This window comes from Oncorhynchus keta, unplaced genomic scaffold (assembly GCF_023373465.1).
Source record: "Oncorhynchus keta strain PuntledgeMale-10-30-2019 unplaced genomic scaffold, Oket_V2 Un_contig_6200_pilon_pilon, whole genome shotgun sequence".
Classification (NCBI taxonomy): domain Eukaryota; kingdom Metazoa; phylum Chordata; class Actinopteri; order Salmoniformes; family Salmonidae; genus Oncorhynchus; species Oncorhynchus keta.
Genome location: NW_026288732.1, coordinates 43,918 through 56,822, shown reverse-complemented (window position 1 = coordinate 56,822; position 12,905 = coordinate 43,918). Strand labels below are relative to the sequence as shown.

The window sequence follows — 12,905 nt, the reverse complement described above, 5'->3', positions numbered from 1 at the left end:
AACCCCTAAAAGGATACTCACAGCGTTGGAGACCAACCCTAACCCCTAACCCTGAACAAGGATACTCACAGCGTTGGAGACCAACCCTAACCCCTAACCCTGACCAGGATACTCACAGCATTGGAGACCAACCCTAACCCCTAACCTTGAACAGGATACTCACAGCGTTGGAGACCAACCCTAACCCCTAACAGGATACTCACAGCGTTGGAGTCCAACCCTAACCCCTAACAGGATACTCACAGCGTTGGAGACCAACCCTAACCCCTAACAGGATACTCACAGCGTTGGAGACCAACCCTAACCCCTAACCCTGAACAGGATACTCACAGCGTTGGAGTCCAACCCTAACCCCTAACAGGATACTCACAGCGTTGGAGACCAACCCTAACCCCTAACCCTGAACAGGATACTCACAGCGTTGGAGTCCAACCCTAACCCCTAACAGGATACTCACAGCGTTGGAGACCAACCCTAACCCTGAACAGGATACTCACAGCGTTGGAGTCCAACCCTAACCCCTAACAGGATACTCACAGCGTTGGAGACCAACCCTAACCCCTAACCCTGACCAGGATACTCACAGCGTTGGAGACCAACCCTAACCCCTAACCCTGACCAGGATACTCACAGCGTTGGAGACCAACCCCTTACCCCCAACCCCGAACAGGATACTCACAGCGTTGGAGACCAACCCCTAACAGGATACTCACAGCGTTGGAGACCAACCCCTAACCCCTAACAGGATACTCACAGCATTGGAGACCAACCCCTAACCCTGAACAGGATACTCACAGCGTTGGAGACCAACCCCTAACCCTGACCAGGATACTCACAGCGTTGGAGACCAACCCTAACCCCTAACCCTAACCCCTAACCCTGAACAGGATACTCACAGCGTTGGAGACCAACCCTAACCCCTAACCAGGATACTCACAGCGTTGGAGACCAACCCCTAACCCCTAACCCTGACCAGGATACTCACAGCGTTGGAGACCAACCCTAACCCCTAACCCTGAACAGGATACTCACAGCGTTGGAGACCAACCCTAACCCTGACCAGGATACTCACAGCGTTGGAGACCAACCCCTAACCCCTAACCCTGAACCCTGACCAGGATACTCACAGCGTTGGAGACCAACCCTAACCCCTAACCCCTAACCCTGACCAGGATACTCACAGCGTTGGAGACCAACCCTAACCCCTAACCCCTAACAGGATACTCACAGTGTTGGAGACCAACCCTAACCCCTAACCCTGACCAGGATACTCACAGCGTTGGAGACCAACCCTAACCCCTAACCCTGACCAGGATACTCACAGCGTTGGAGACCAACCCCTTACCCCCAACCCCGAACAGGATACTCACAGCGTTGGAGACCAACCCCTAACAGGATACTCACAGCGTTGGAGACCAACTCCTAACCCCTAACAGGATACTCACAGCATTGGAGACCAACCCCTAACCCTGAACAGGATACTCACAGCGTTGGAGACCAACCCCTAACCCCTAACCCTGACCAGGATACTCACAGCGTTGGAGACCAACCCCAACCCCTAACCCTAACCCCTAACCCTGAACAGGATACTCACAGCGTTGGAGACCAACCCTAACCCCTAACCAGGATACTCACAGCGTTGGAGACCAACCCCTAACCCTGACCAGGATACTCACAGCGTTGGAGACCAACCCTAACCCCTAACAGGATACTCACAGCGTTGGAGACCAACCCCTAACCCCTAACCCTGACCAGGATACTCACAGCGTTCGAGACCAACCCTAAGCCCTAACACTGAACAGGATACTCACAGCGTTGGAGACCAACCCCTAACCCTGACCAGGATACTCACAGCGTTGGAGACCAACCCTAACCCTGACCAGGATACTCACAGCGTTGGAGACCAACCCCTAACCCTGAACCCTGACCAGGATACTCACAGCGTTGGAGACCAACCCTAACCCCTAACCCCTAACCCTGACCAGGAAACTCACAGCGTTGGAGACCAACCCTAACCCCTAACCCCTAACAGGATACTCACAGTGTTGGAGACCAACCCTAACCCCTAACCCTGAACAGGATACTCACAGCGTTGGAGACCAACTCTAACCCCTAACCCTGACCAGGATACTCACAGCGTTGGAGACCAACCCTAACCCCTAACCCTGACCAGGATACTCACAGCGTTGGAGACCAACCCTAACCCCTAACCCTGACCAGGATACTCACAGCATTGGAGACCAACCCTAACCCCTAACCTTGAACAGGATACTCACAGCGTTGGAGACCAACCCTAACCCCTAACAGGATACTCACAGCGTTGGAGACCAACCCTAACCCCTAACAGGATACTCACAGCGTTGGAGACCAACCCTAACCCCTAACCCTGACCAGGATACTCACAGCGTTGGAGACCAACCCTAACCCCTAACCCTGAACAGGATACTCACAGCGTTGGAGACCAACCCCTAACCCCTGACCAGGATACTCACAGCGTTGGAGACCAACCCTAACCCCTAACCCTGACCAGGATACTCACAGCATTGGAGATCAACCCTAACCCCTAACCCTGAACAGGATACTCACAGCGTTGGAGTCCAACCCTAACCCCTAACAGGATACTCACAGCGTTGGAGACCAACCCTAACCCCTAACCCTGAACAGGATACTCACAGCATTGGAGATCAACCCTAACCCCTAACCCTGAACAGGATACTCACAGCGTTGGAGTCCAACCCTAACCCCTAACAGGATACTCACAGCGTTGGAGACCAACCCTAACCCCTAACCCTGAACAGGATACTCACAGCGTTGGAGTCCAACCCTAACCCCTAACAGGATACTCACAGCGTTGGAGACCAACCCTAACCCCTAACCCTGACCAGGATACTCACAGCGTTGGAGACCAACCCTAACCCCTAACCCTGAACAGGATACTCACAGCGTTGGAGTCCAACCCTAACCCCTAACAGGATACTCACAGCGTTGGAGACCAACCCTAACCCCTAACCCTGACCAGGATACTCACAGCGTTGGAGACTAACCCTAACCCCTAACCCTGACCAGGATACTCACAGCGTTGGAGACCAACCCCTTACCCCCAACCCCTAACAGGATACTCACAGCGTTGGAGACCAACCCTAACCCCGAACAGGATACTCACAGCGTTGGAGACCAACCCCTAACAGGATACTCACAGCGTTGGAGACCAACCCCTAACCCCTAACAGGATACTCACAGCATTGGAGACCAACCCCTAACCCCTAACCCTGACCAGGATACTCACAGCGTTGGAGACCAACCCTAACCCCTAACCCTAACCCCTAACCCTGAACAGGATACTCACAGCATTGGAGACCAACCCTAACCCCTAACCAGGATACTCACAGCGTTGGAGACCAACCCCTAACCCCTAACCCTGACCAGGATACTCACAGCGTTGGAGACCAACCCTAACCCCTAACCCTGAACAGGATACTCACAGCGTTGGAGACCAACCCCTAACCCTGACCAGGATACTCACAGCGTTGGAGACCAACCCTAACCCTGACCAGGATACTCACAGCGTTGGAGACCAACCCCTAACCCCTAACCCTGAACCCTGACCAGGATACTCACAGCGTTGGAGACCAACCCCTAACCCTGAACAGGATACTCACAACGTTGGAGACCAACCCCTAACCCCCAACCCCTAACCCTGACCAGGATACTCACAGCGTTGGAGACCAACCCTAACCCCTAACCCCTAACAGGATACTCACAGTGTTGGAGACCAACCCCTAACCCCTGACCAGGATACTCACCGCGTTGGAGACCAACCCCTAACCCTGAACAGGATACTCACAGCGTTCGAGACCAACCCTAACCCCTAACCCTGACCAGGATACTCACAGCGTTGTAGACCAACCCCTAACCCTGAACAGGATACTCACAGCGTTGGAGACCAACCCTAACCCCTAACCCTGAACAGGATACTCACAGCGTTGGAGACCAACCCCTAACCCCCAACCCCTAACCCTGAACAGGATACTCACAGCGTTGGAGACCAACCCTAACCCCTAACCCTGAACAGGATACTCACAGCATTGGAGACCAACCCTAACCCCTAACCCTGACCAGGATACTCACAGCGTTGGAGACCAACCCCTAACCCCTAACCCTGAACAGGATACTCACAGCGTTGGAGACCAACCCTAACCCCTAACCCTGACCAGGATACTCACAGCGTTGGAGACCAACCCTAACCCCTAACCCTGACCAGGATACTCACAGCGTTGGAGACCAACCCCTTACCCCCAACCCCGAACAGGATACTCACAGCGTTGGAGACCAACCCCTAACAGGATACTCACAGCGTTGGAGACCAACCCCTAACCCCTAACAGGATACTCACAGCATTGGAGACCAACCCCTAACCCTGAACAGGATACTCACAGCGTTGGAGACCAACCCCTAACCCTGACCAGGATACTCACAGCGTTGGAGACCAACCCTAACCCCTAACCCTAACCCCTAACCCTGAACAGGATACTCACAGCGTTGGAGACCAACCCTAACCCCTAACCAGGATACTCACAACGTTGGAGACCAACCCCTAACCCCTAACCCTGACCAGGATACTCACAGCGTTGGAGACCAACCCTAACCCCTAACCCTGAACAGGATACTCACAGCGTTGGAGACCAACCCCTAACCCTGACCAGGATACTCACAGCGTTGGAGACCAACCCTAACCCTGACCAGGATACTCACAGCGTTGGAGACCAACCCCTAACCCCTAACCCTGAACCCTGACCAGGATACTCACAGCGTTGGAGACCAACCCTAACCCCTAACCCCTAACCCTGACCAGGATACTCACAGCGTTGGAGACCAACCCTAACCCCTAACCCCTAACCGGATACTCACAGTGTTGGAGACCAACCCTAACCCTGACCAGGATACTCACAGCGTTGGAGACCAACCCTAACCCCTAACCCTGACCAGGATACTCACAGCGTTGGAGACCAACCCCTTACCCCCAACCCCGAACAGGATACTCACAGCGTTGGAGACCAACCCCTAACAGGATACTCACAGCGTTGGAGACCAACCCCTAACCCCTAACAGGATACTCACAGCATTGGAGACCAACCCCTAACCCTGAACAGGATACTCACAGCGTTGGAGACCAACCCCTAACCCCTAACCCTGACCAGGATACTCACAGCGTTGGAGACCAACCCCAACCCCTAACCCTAACCCCTAACCCTGAACAGGATACTCACAGCGTTGGAGACCAACCCTAACCCCTAACCAGGATACTCACAGCGTTGGAGACCAACCCCTAACCCTGACCAGGATACTCACAGCGTTGGAGACCAACCCTAACCCCTAACAGGATACTCACAGCGTTGGAGACCAACCCCTAACCCCTAACCCTGACCAGGATACTCACAGCGTTCGAGACCAACCCTAAGCCCTAACACTGAACAGGATACTCACAGCGTTGGAGACCAACCCCTAACCCTGACCAGGATACTCACAGCGTTGGAGACCAACCCTAACCCTGACCAGGATACTCACAGCGTTGGAGACCAACCCCTAACCCCTAACCCTGAACCCTGACCAGGATACTCACAGCGTTGGAGACCAACCCTAACCCCTAACCCCTAACCCTGACCAGGATACTCACAGCGTTGGAGACCAACCCTAACCCCTAACCCCTAACAGGATACTCACAGTGTTGGAGACCAACCCTAACCCCTAACCCTGAACAGGATACTCACAGCGTTGGAGACCAACTCTAACCCCTAACCCTGACCAGGATACTCACAGCGTTGGAGACCAACCCTAACCCCTAACCCTGACCAGGATACTCACAGCGTTGGAGACCAACCCTAACCCCTAACCCTGACCAGGATACTCACAGCATTGGAGACCAACCCTAACCCCTAACCTTGAACAGGATACTCACAGCGTTGGAGACCAACCCTAACCCCTAACAGGATACTCACAGCGTTGGAGACCAACCCTAACCCCTAACAGGATACTCACAGCGTTGGAGACCAACCCTAACCCCTAACCCTGACCAGGATACTCACAGCGTTGGAGACCAACCCTAACCCCTAACCCTGAACAGGATACTCACAGCGTTGGAGACCAACCCCTAACCCCTGACCAGGATACTCACAGCGTTGGAGACCAACCCTAACCCCTAACCCTGACCAGGATACTCACAGCATTGGAGATCAACCCTAACCCCTAACCCTGAACAGGATACTCACAGCGTTGGAGTCCAACCCTAACCCCTAACAGGATACTCACAGCGTTGGAGACCAACCCTAACCCCTAACCCTGAACAGGATACTCACAGCATTGGAGATCAACCCTAACCCCTAACCCTGAACAGGATACTCACAGCGTTGGAGTCCAACCCTAACCCCTAACAGGATACTCACAGCGTTGGAGACCAACCCTAACCCCTAACCCTGAACAGGATACTCACAGCGTTGGAGACCAACCCTAACCCCTAACCCTGACCAGGATACTCACAGCGTTGGAGACCAACCCTAACCCCTAACCCTGACCAGGATACTCACAGCATTGGAGACCAACCCTAACCCCTAACCTTGAACAGGATACTCACAGCGTTGGAGACCAACCCTAACCCCTAACCCTGAACAGGATACTCACAGCGTTGGAGTCCAACCCTAACCCCTAACAGGATACTCACAGCGTTGGAGACCAACCCTAACCCCTAACCCTGAACAGGATACTCACAGCGTTGGAGTCCAACCCTAACCCCTAACAGGATACTCACAGCGTTGGAGACCAACCCTAACCCCTAACCCTGACCAGGATACTCACAGCGTTGGAGACCAACCCTAACCCCTAACCCTGAACAGGATACTCACAGCGTTGGAGTCCAACCCTAACCCCTAACAGGATACTCACAGCGTTGGAGACCAACCCTAACCCCTAACCCTGACCAGGATACTCACAGCGTTGGAGACTAACCCTAACCCCTAACCCTGACCAGGATACTCACAGCGTTGGAGACCAACCCCTTACCCCCAACCCCTAACAGGATACTCACAGCGTTGGAGACCAACCCTAACCCCGAACAGGATACTCACAGCGTTGGAGACCAACCCCTAACCCCTAACAGGATACTCACAGCATTGGAGACCAACCCCTAACCCCTAACCCTGACCAGGATACTCACAGCGTTGGAGACCAACCCTAACCCCTAACCCTAACCCCTAACCCTGAACAGGATACTCACAGCATTGGAGACCAACCCTAACCCCTAACCAGGATACTCACAGCGTTGGAGACCAACCCCTAACCCCTAACCCTGACCAGGATACTCACAGCGTTGGAGACCAACCCTAACCCCTAACCCTGAACAGGATACTCACAGCGTTGGAGACCAACCCCTAACCCTGACCAGGATACTCACAGCGTTGGAGACCAACCCTAACCCTGACCAGGATACTCACAGCGTTGGAGACCAACCCCTAACCCCTAACCCTGAACCCTGACCAGGATACTCACAGCGTTGGAGACCAACCCCTAACCCTGAACAGGATACTCACAACGTTGGAGACCAACCCCTAACCCCTAACCCCCAACCCCTAACCCTGAACAGGATACTCACAGCGTTGGAGACCAACCCTAACCCCTAACCCTGAACAGGATACTCACAGCGTTGGAGACCAACCCCTAACCCCCAACCCCTAACCCTGAACAGGATACTCACAGCGTTGGAGACCAACCCTAACCCCTAACCCTGAACAGGATACTCACAGCATTGGAGACCAACCCTAACCCCTAACCCTGACCAGGATACTCACAGCGTTGGAGACCAACCCCTAACCCCTAACCCTGAACAGGATACTCACAGCGTTGGAGACCAACCCTAACCCCTAACCCTGACCAGGATACTCACAGCGTTGGAGACCAACCCTAACCCCTAACCCTGAACAGGATACTCACAGCGTTGGAGACCAACCCTAACCCCCAACCCCTAACCCTGAACAGGATACTCACAGCGTTGGTAAAGGTGATCCCTGCTTCACCAATCAGTTTCTTGGTCTTGTTCAGTGGGGTCTGAAGAAACACAATGTGGGTTTTAGAATGGATGTCCCATCCTGAAACCTCAGCTCACAGACACACCTGTTCCGGTAACTTATTTCACACGGATCTGTCATCAACATCTGGCGGTTCTTTACAATAATAACATCTGAAAAATGTACCTGGATTACAGCATCAAACAGCATCATAAGATTCTCCTGGCCAGACTTCTAGTATACCTACTGAGCATACTGAACTAGTTCAGACTGGCTGCCAATTACCTTACATTTAAGTCATTTAGCAGACGCTCTTATCCAGAGTGACTTACAAATTGGTGCATACACCTTGTGACATCCAGTGGAACGGTCACTTTACAATAGTGCATCTAAATATTTTAAGGGGGTGAGAAGGATTACTTTATCCTATCCTAGGTATTCCTTAAAGAGGTGGGGTTTCAGGTGTCTCCGGAAGGTGGTGATTGACTCCGCTGTCCTGGACTGTTCTGCTAAATAATAAGGTGTGAATAGAACCTACTGAAAACATGTCTGCCTTGGGATTTAGGCTCGTTTGGAGAGGAGGAACTGATCACGGGTTTATGAAGGGCCCGTCCCCCCCCCCGTCCATGTAATATTATATATATTATTATTATTATATATTATGTCTGCCTTGGGATTTAGGCTCGTTTAGAGAGGAGGAACTGATCACGGGTTTATGAAGGGCCCAGTCCATCCGCTTTAGCTATTGCTGTAGTCGTATGTAATCAAGACTCTCAGAAGTAGGATTGCTGATCAGGTTCCCCCCGTCCATGTAATATTATCCATTATGGAAGAACACATAAACTGATCAGGGATCAGGTTCCCCCCATCCATGTAATATTATCCATTATGGAAGAACACATAAACTGATCAGGGATCAGGTTCCCCCCATCCATGTAATATTATCCATTATGGAAGAACACATAAACTGATCAGGGATCAGGTTCCCCCCCGTCCATGTAATATTATCCATGATGGAAGAACATCTAAACTGATCCTAGATCAGCATGACTCCTGACATTAGACACATCCAGTGTATAATGATATAGTCTAGTCTATATGATAGCTCTGTAGGCTGGTGAGATCGGGGACATGATTAGGCTCGGCAGGCTTGAGGGGGTAGATAACCTAGCAGGTCATGATCAACTTTTGCAAAACAGCAACACACCCTCAACATAGCTGGGCTATATGTGATGGCTATCTATTTATCTAACTAACTCCGCAGCCTAACCGTTAACTAAAAGGGAAACCCTGCGCGCATATCAGCCCTTAGCAGTTCCAACCTAACATTAGTTCTTCAAACACACCACCAATATATTAAACTGATGTTTTAAACTGATTTACCATGCCCCCAATAACGACGTCCAGGTCATCGGTGAGGATCAAAACAACGTTGGGTCTGTGATACCACTTGGCAACGACACAGCAGCGGTTATTCAACAGCAAAGCGACGCAGATTAAGAGACGATTCAATAACGTTGGCAGATTTAACCGAATCGAGGTCATTTTTCACCGTGAAATTAAAGACGGGTGTCTTCTCGCTGCGACTCCTAAATTGATAAAAGCGTGAAACGTAGTTAGGAAAATGCTCCTGTGAGGAGGGGGGGTGTTAGAATGACTCCGTTGTAAAGTACGCACGAATAAGTAAGCGCTTTCGGGTCACGGATTTGTACACACCTTCAGAATAAGAGTCAAATCGAGCTTTATTTATTCAGCACATTTCAGACAGAATGCAACGCAGTGGAGTACCATAGTATGAGTCATATTACCCATAAAACCTAGCGGTCAAACAAGGAAATAGTTCCATTTTTCCCATAAGAGATTTTAGAAACACGTAAAATAATGTCTGTTTTGATAACAGTGTAAATCTCTAGGACAAGGTGACTTGCGGATGTCGCAGGGTTGAGTGCATTCAGTTGTTCAACTGGCTAGGTATCCTCTTCCCCTTTCCCTTCTAATTAGCTAGATCATCATATTGATGGTTAGAAAAGCCTTTTACACATTTAAATCAACATTTCCAACAGCATGCTTGACAAAAACTGCTGGGGTTTCAAACAACAATTAACTATGTGAACTATTACAGCCCAGGCTTCAATCATATCTGTCTAAATCAGGGTTGAATATTTTCCCGGTATTTTACAAATGGTCCATCCTGAGAATAAATCACTTTTCTCGCTGGTTAATCCTGTCTTTCCCGCCAAAACCGAACTCTCAGACGTCATTACAGATAGCCAGGGGCACACTCCAACACTCAGACATCTTTACAGATAGCCAGGGGCACACTCCAACACTCAGACATCTTTACAGATAGCCAGGGACACACTCCAACACTCAGACATCTTTACAGATAGCCAGGGACACACTCCAACACTCAGACATCATTACAGATAGCCAGGGGCACACTCCAACACTCAGACATCTTTACAGACAGCCAGGGGCACACTCCAACACTCAGACATCATTACAGATAGATAGACTGGGACACACTCCAACACTCAGACATCATTACAGATAGCCAGGGGCACACTCCAACACTCAGACATCTTTACAGATAGCCAGGGACACACTCCAACACTCAGACATCATTACAGATAGCCCGGGGCACTCCAACACTCAGACATCATTACAGATAGATAGACTGGGACACACTCCAACACTCAGACATCATTACAGATAGCCAGGGGCACACTCCAACACTCAGACATCTTTACAGATAGCCAGGGACACACTCCAACACTCAGACATCATTACAGATAGATAGACTGGGACACACTCCAACACTCAGACATCATTACAGATAGCCAGGGGCACACTCCAACACTCAGACATCTTTACAGATAGCCAGGGACACGCTCCATCACTCAGACATCATTACAGATAGCCAGGGGCACACTCCAACACTCAGACATCATTACAGATAGCCAGGGACACACTCCAACACTCAGACATCATTACAGATAGATAGACTGGGACACGCTCCAACACTCAGACATCATTACAGATAGCCAGGGGCACACTCCAACACTCAGACATCATTACAGATAGCCAGGGACACACTCCAACACTCAGACATCATTACAGATAGATAGACTGGGACACGCTCCAACACTCAGACATCATTACAGATAGATAGCCAGGGACACACTCCAACACTCAGACATCATTACAGATAGATAGACTGGGACACACTCCAACACTCAGACATCATTACAGATAGCCAGGGGCAGTAGGGATGACCAGGGATGTTCTCTGTTTAGTGAGTCCTCCAGATCAGAGGCAGTAGGGATGACCAGGGATGTTCTGTTTAGTGAGTCCTCCAGATCAGAGGCAGTAGGGACGACCAGGGATATTCTGTTTAGTGAGTCCTCCAGATCAGAGACAGTAGGGACGACCAGGGATGTTCTCTGTTTAGTGAGTCCTCCAGATCAGAGGCAGTAGGGACGACCAGGGATGTTCTCTGTTTAGTGAGTCCTCCAGATCAGAGGCAGTAGGGATGACCAGGGATGTTCTGTTTAGTGAGTCCTCCAGATCAGAGGCAGTAGGGATGACCAGGGATGTTCTCAGTTTAGTGAGTCCTCCAGATCAGAGGCAGTAGAGATCACCAGGGATGTTCTCTGTTTAGTGAGTCCTCCAGATCAGAGTCAGTAGGGATGACCGGGGATATTCTGTTTAGTGAGTCCTCCAGATCAGAGGCAGTAGAGATGACCAGGGATGTTCTCTGTTTAGTGAGTCCTCCAGATCAGAGGCAGTAGGGACGACCAGGGATATTCTGTTTAGTGAGTCCTCCAGATCAGAGACAGTAGGGACGACCAGGGATGTACTCTGTTTAGTGAGTCCTCCAGATCAGAGGCAGTAGGGACGACCAGGGATGTTCTCTGTTTAGTGAGTCCTCCAGATCAGAGGCAGTAGGGATGACCAGGGATGTTCTGTTTAGTGAGTCCTCCAGATCAGAGGCAGTAGGGATGACCAGGGATGTTCTCAGTTTAGTGAGTCCTCCAGATCAGAGGCAGTAGAGATCACCAGGGATGTTCTCTGTTTAGTGAGTCCTCCAGATCAGAGTCAGTAGGGATGACCGGGGATATTCTGTTTAGTGAGTCCTCCAGATCAGAGGCAGTAGAGATGACCAGGGATGTTCTCTGTTTAGTGAGTCCTCCAGATCAGAGGCAGTAGAGATCACCAGGGATGTTCTCTGTTTAGTGAGTCCACCAGATCAGAGGCAGTAGGGATGACCAGGGATGTTCTCTGTTTAGTGAGTCCTCCAGATCAGAGGCAGTAGGGAGGACCAGGGATATTCTGTTTAGTGAGTCCTCCAGATCAGAGACAGTAGGGATGACCAGGGATGTTCTCTGTTTCGTGAGTCCTCCAGATCAGAGGCAGTAGGGATGACCAGGGATGTTCTGTTTGGTGAGTCCTCCAGATCAGAGGCAGTAGGGACGACCAGGGATATTCTGTTTAGTGAGTCCTCCAGATCAGAGGCAGTAGGGACGACCAGGGATGTTCTCTGTTTAGTGAGTCCTCCAGATCAGAGGCAGTAGAGATGACCAGGGATGTTCTCTGTTTAGTGAGTCCACCAGATCAGAGGCAGTAGGGATGACCAGGGATCTTCTCTGTTTAGTGAGTCCACCAGATCAGAGGCAGTAGGGATGACCAGGGATGTTCTCTGTTTAGTGAGTCCTCCAGATCAGAGGCAGTAGGGACGACCAGGGATATTCTGTTTAGTGAGTCCTCCAGATCAGAGACAGTAGGGATGACCAGGGATGTTCTCTGTTTAGTGAGTCCTCCAGATCAGATACAGTAGGGACGACCAGGGAT

The 12,905-nt window shown here is 51.0% G+C and overlaps 1 pseudogene; it reads right to left on the bottom strand.

The window, feature by feature from the left end:
- Positions 1 to 9,765, bottom strand: part of LOC127925741 (N-acetylglucosamine-6-sulfatase-like) — a 38,300-nt pseudogene extending 28,535 nt beyond the window's left edge.
- Between the last annotated feature and the right edge of the window lie 3,140 nt (positions 9,766 to 12,905).